This window comes from Mercenaria mercenaria, unplaced genomic scaffold (genome assembly GCF_021730395.1).
Source record: "Mercenaria mercenaria strain notata unplaced genomic scaffold, MADL_Memer_1 contig_579, whole genome shotgun sequence".
In the NCBI taxonomy this organism is placed as follows: domain Eukaryota; kingdom Metazoa; phylum Mollusca; class Bivalvia; order Venerida; family Veneridae; genus Mercenaria; species Mercenaria mercenaria.
The window spans coordinates 7,328-14,102 of record NW_026463459.1 but is presented as its reverse complement, the minus strand read 5'-3'; positions in this window follow the sequence as shown (position 1 = coordinate 14,102).

Genomic DNA, 6,775 nt, shown 5'->3' with positions numbered 1-6,775 from the left:
ACTGAAGTTTACATTTGTTGAAAAATGTGACAGATAATCTTAAATATGAGGAATCTTGAATAAAATAACATTTTTGATAAGTTTTATCAGTAATCAGATGTTCATACTGGTTTATGTCGTATTGACATGAATCACGCCTGACAGCTGATATCTTGCTATTTTTGTGGTTGTGTTTTCACATCGCATTTTAGTACAAAGACAGTGTTGTTCATATAATGTAAGATAATTGACTTAGCACTGATAAAACAATATCACCTTTCAGATTATTTAGTATTCAATTATAGAAAGAATTAAGAATTTTTAAAACTTTTTTTTAACTTCTAGCAGACATACATGTAATCAATTTGGCCAGGTTCGCGCCATTTTACGTTCGAACAGGTATTGTATTCTAGCGGTCTTAACAGAAAATTTAGCCTGGTGACCCATACATTTTTAGCCATTTTTATGCTCATAATACAGTTATCTGTACACAAGAAAAACTGGGAAAAAATCTGTGAAAGAGTTTTTTCAAAACTAAAAAAAAAATTCTTCACTATGGGTATTTTTCATTGAAAACGTTCACAAAAGTGAATATCAAACAATTTTTTTTTCATTTGTACCAATTATTGTAAGGATAGAGTATTACATATATGACTATGATATTAAATAAATATATAATAAAATCTGTAAAAAGAAAAAAAAAACTTATTGTGCTGTCTTGATGTATATTTTGGAGGGTATTTATAAAAAAGCAGAAAACTATGAAAATGTTGAAAACTCGCTGGAAGTTTCAGCAACAGTGGGTGTGTTCAAAACAGTTTTTCACAAAAACAAGCCTGGTGACCCATTGTTTTTATTTGTTCATTGTTTTCAGCACACATACTGAGAAATTTTCCTCACTTATCAGGGGAAGGAAGTGTGCAAATACTACGATTAAGTCAATTTCGCTATTAGCGTTTTCTCCCCTAGTGAGCAAAAGCGATAGCGCTTTGAGATCTCTTATCTCAAACAGTGACCAAGTAACCAGACATCATCTCTTACAGGCTTGGTTGTCTGTACAATCAATGAATATAAATAAACAGCATTTTTTATTCAGAACGTGAATGTTGTGACTGATGTTTTTTTTTCTTAAACAAAAATGTTTAGTAATTTTCTGTTCTTTGCACGAGACAATGGATACTTTTCGCACCTAATACACAAGTGTTTCATTAGAAATTTATTCATTACATTGTATTTATTTCTGATCTGAAATTTTAATCCAACGGAAGTATCTAAACTGTACCAGAGGAAAACATTTCAATACGATAGTGTTATTTTATTTTTTTTGATAGTATTTATTATCAGATCAGAAATCAGATTAACTTGAATAGTTGACGTTTTCTTCAGACTGGCTGACAAGGATAGATCTATCAAGTTTACCATTTATTCAATAACTTCATTGCACATCTTTTAATAATATCAAGTATTGCTATTCAAACAAATCAAAGTATACATATGATATATGGATGAATGGCCATACTCTGTTGTAAATGTATGCAGCTATGATAAAACAAAGAGTTCTTATGAAACTTGATAATATTAAATCAGCTACATTATAAAATTATACAATATCAACACATCTGTTTATAATATATCATCTCCAACACCATACCCCTTATTTTATCTCTGCTTCATCTTAACACATCCTTATCAATACGTATCAGTGTAGCTTTGCGTAATAACTCTATCAGTTACATTGTGTTTGCTATTTTTTGTGACGATTCCTAGCGATTTCAATTTTGTTTTTAGTTCTTCCGTGGTCATTTCACTGGCGGGTTTTTCATTTTCTTTTTCAAATTTCTTATGTGCACTCTGACTGTAAAACTCAATTCTACGGGGTTTTTTTTTTGCTTGATGATCTTCTCCGCTGTATATATAGAATTTTATCATGTCTTTAATATTGATTTGTGTACTTTGATGAGACTTTAATAAACAATAAAACCTATGTACGTAAATATATTTGAAGTTTAACATAATAGTTGCAGTTTAACATATTTGAGAATTATTTTCTTTCCTTGTCACTTGTTATTTTTAATAAAAGGGTAAAACATGAAAAAAAAAATAAAACCTAAAATGAACACAGGTGGAAATTATTAGGTGTATATTCCTCCTTCATTATGAAAACACATGTGCATCTGGTCACTGTTAATTAATAATCTAATTAAGAGATAAACATCTTTTTGGCGTAAAACGGCACGCACTAGAAAACTGTTATCAAATTAAATTAATTCTTTAAACGGCATTTAGGTTTAGTACTAAATAATAATATAATTAAAGCTATTTAGATTTCGGAAAATGTAAGAACATTTCAGGCAATTTCGAAATAATGACTTTGCTGCTGATTTCACAGAGCATCAAAGTCACAGCCAATATTTTGTAAATTTTCTTAATGTCATTTTAATTCTAATTCACTGATACAATCCGCTACTTTGACGTAAATCACGCGTTTAAATCCAAAAGCTTATATTAAAACATCGGCACGTGTTACGATGTTATACCTTTCATTCAAACATGGCGTGATTAGGACGGCAACTGTCGTCACTGTAAAATTAAATTAACACAATTTAAATTCTGCGTACACTGATTTCAGGCACATGACCATAAGATTTATAATGCTAATATCTTGTCAATACAATACGCTGTCCCGTGCCACGAAGATATACATGTATACAAGAAACAAGATGCTACTTGACCAAAATGACACTTTTAAAAATTTCAAATTCAAATCCAACTAATTTATTGAAACACCCAATCATTATGTCAAAATAAGTCATAATAAATATATTGTATTATTATTTTGGTTATTACTGTAATGCAACAACAGAGCTGCTTTCACTTTAATTTTTTAAAACATATCTCAGTATTTTCAAAGGAAAATGCCATGGAAAAGGTAAAAAACTTTTAAAAGAACATTTGTCAGACAGAACGCACCCAAAAATCATGCTAAACTCTGTTATATAATTATACATGTATTCCGTATACAGCTCTATCTTATCGTAAAACAGCACGTTCTTGTCAATATACAGAAAGCGTTGAAACTCTGTTTTTAAAGGAATTTTGAAGCAAGAAAGAAATAACTTATTTTATAATAAACTATATATCTAGAATGTGCACGACGAGGACTTTCCAGGTATATCCGGGATGGTATTTTAACTTTAACTTTTCCTTCAATAATACTTAGTAAAAATAGGATCATCGTGTAATTCTGCCAAATATATATAGAGAGTATAATGAATTTAAGAGACGTTTTTCAAACGAATTTTGAAGCAACCAAATATTGACTTATTTTGAAGGAAAATATACCATCGTAAAGGTATTGAATTGTTTTTTCAGGAAATATCCGGGATGGTATAATAGAATAAATAGAAATGTGTAATTTTTGACATTTTCTATGGTAAATGTATCATTTTCCTATATAAATCAATGTAAGTATAGGAATAGGATTTATCAGTTACACTGTCAGATGGCTTATCAGAATATGTGCCGTAGATGTACTGATAAGATCGCCAAAGAGGAGAATTGTTCCACATGACAAATTTTCCTATCATATATGTGAATTTATAAATTCTATGAAAGGAAAACAACTATAGGAATTCTCTTTAAGTAATAATATTTAATAAACAGGTTAGGTCTGTCAGATAACGTTATCATTCTCAGAAACAACGTATCCACCGCCAGTAATTTTTAAAATAGAAACTAACATGAAAGTTACAAAACATTCTATATATGTATATCAGTAAAATCGTGACAGTAATGATACCTACATGTACAGTCGCAATAGGTTATAATGAGATTTGGAACATATGCGTAAATCTATAGTGCACTGTGCAGCTCTTGGCATTTTATGAAACTACGATATGCAAACAAACTTGAATTTAGTATTTCTGATATATTACCAGTTGTCATTAAAGTAATAAATTCCAAATTTCTAGGATGGTTCCAATAATATTGTCTTGATATATTTTACACGTAGGTCTTTCAATGTGTTGTGTATATACAAGTCAGAATGGTATTCGTCCGCTAGAACGTTACATAGTTGGCATATACGTTCGTTAAAAGGGACATAAACAGGATTTTATCTGTCTATCCCAATCTATGAGACAACATTCGCAAGTGTGATAATAAAAAAAAAACCCTGGAAAATAGATTCCTCGGAAGCAACGGGAACAAGGCAAACAGTGAAATAGCTTTTCTGTATTTACCAATGGTATTAATATCTAAGTATTTACCAAAATTGAAGCTAAAGAAAACAGCTCTCGTCGATTCCTCTAATCATTTATTTAAATAAATCAGACTCAGGTCTCTTATTCTTTGCCTGAGTTTAAACAAGTATTTTCTTAGATATGATCTAGTTTTTGACCCCAAATAACCCATATTCAAACTTGACCTAGATTTTATTAAGGCAATCATTCTGACCCAAGTTCATGAAGACCTATTGAAAAACACAGTATCGCATACAGAAGGTTTTCCTTTGATTTGACCTAGTGTCCTACTTTTTGTCTCCAGATGACTCATATTCAAACTTGACCTAGATTTCATCAAGGCAATCATTCTGACCCAATTTCACGAAGAACAATTGAAAAATACAGTCTCTATCGCATACACAAGGTTTTTCTTTGATTTGACCTAGTGACCTTGTTTTTGACTCAGATGACCCATATTCAAACATGACCTAGATTTCATCAAGGCAATATTTCTGACATAATTTTATGAAAATTTATTGAAAAATACAGCCTCTATCGCACACAAAAGGTTTTTCTTTGATTTAACCTAGTGACCTAGTTTTTTTGACCCCAGATAACCCATATTCAAACATTACCCAGATTCTATCAAGGCAATCATTCAGACCAAATTTCATGAAGATCAATTGAAAAATACAGCCTCTATTGCTTATATAATGTTTTTATTTGATTTGACCTAGTGACCTAGTTTTTGACCTTAGATAACCCATATTCAAACTCAACCTAGATTTTATCAAGGCAATTATTATGACTAAATTTCATGAAAATCAATCAAAAAATACAGCCTCTATTGCATACAAAAGGTTTTTCTTTGATTTGACCTAGTGACCTAGCATTTAATCTTAGATGACCCCCTTTCAAACTAGACCTAGATTTCCTCAAAGCAATCATTCCGACTAAATTTCACGAAGATCAATAGAAAAATACAGCCTCTATCACATACACAAGGTTTACCTTTGATTTAACCTAGTGACCTACTTTCTAATTTCAGGTAATCCATTTTCAAACTTGGCCTAGATTTCATCAAGGTAATCATTCTGATCAAAATTCATGAAGATCAATCGAAAAATACAGCCTCCATCGCATACACAAAGTTTTACTTTGATTTAATCTGCTGACATACATTTTGACCCCAGACAATCCTTTTTTTAAACTCGGCATAGATTTCATCCAGGCAATCATTCTGACAAAATTTCAAGAAGATCAGTTGAAAAATACAGCCTCTATCGCATACACAAGCTAAATGTTGACAGACAGACGACAGACAGACGACGGACCAATATAATTATATCAACATGAACACGGAATCAAATATCTACAAGTCGGCTTATGTCCAGTTGAAAGGTTGAACCGCTCCGTCACATCCTCAAAATGTATGCTACTTATGATCTAGTACGAAATTTAATGCAACTCAAAAATTGTGTATACAGAACATTTGCAGACAATAGCGAAAATGGCATTGCAAAGAAAATAATACTACAGCAGCAAACAACATCGTTTCCACAACTTCCTTTTTATGAAAAAAGAAAGTACTGACACCAAGTCGAACCATAAAACACATATGACGGTAATTAAATTGCAAGATAAATATACCTCTGCTTCCATTCTTTGCTGCGTCTTGACACAATCTTTACTTAAAATTGCATACATATATCTACAGAAAATGTTGCAGTAGAATTACATGAAGCGTTTGTCTCCGGCTACCATTATGTGCGGAGAACAGACAAATTTGGGGTGGATTATCAACAGATCTAATTGTAGAACAAGTATTGATGAGGTCTCTTTAAACCACAGGAGGACTGAGAAAAGGTAGACGGATAAGTGAGAATCAAAGAACACTCAAATTGGTGTCAGAAGCAGAAGTGAATATTGCCATGCTAGATCTGTTGGACATGAACAATCCTAATGATGAGCACCAGGAATTGAGAAGGACGCAAAGGATACTATCATGATGTCATTTTTAGAGGAGAGAGATCCCTTTAATACATCTGATATATCTTTGCGTAACATTGAAACTGGATAAACAGCAGGGAGTAAAGTAACTGCTTATCAGGCCAATGATATTGGTAACAGTATAATTCAGAGAATGATTGGAAAACCCCTGAATGACTTCTCATTCCAGAGATCTTGGCAAACTGTCGCACTGTCTGAAAAAAAACCCAACAACATCAACTACACTATCAGGAGAAAATATTAACATAGATACTCAACTACTTTTTCAAAGATTAATCACGCTGCAGAAAGATTACATGACACACATGACCTTTTTAAATATGTGTTACGCTGTGTTCCAAGTTCATTTTTTGACATTATGGGCATGCTAAGACAGCCTACAAATTACATTCTTACTGACAGTATGTGGACTGTGCTTATGTCATTGATGGAGGTTCTCTGTTACAAAGGATTCCATTGCAGAAAGGCATGTCATTTGGATCTATGTGAGGAATACACCAATCATCTTAAAGAGAGATGCAGGAAACCGGTCATTGTTTTTGATGGTTACAGCAAAAGTCCAT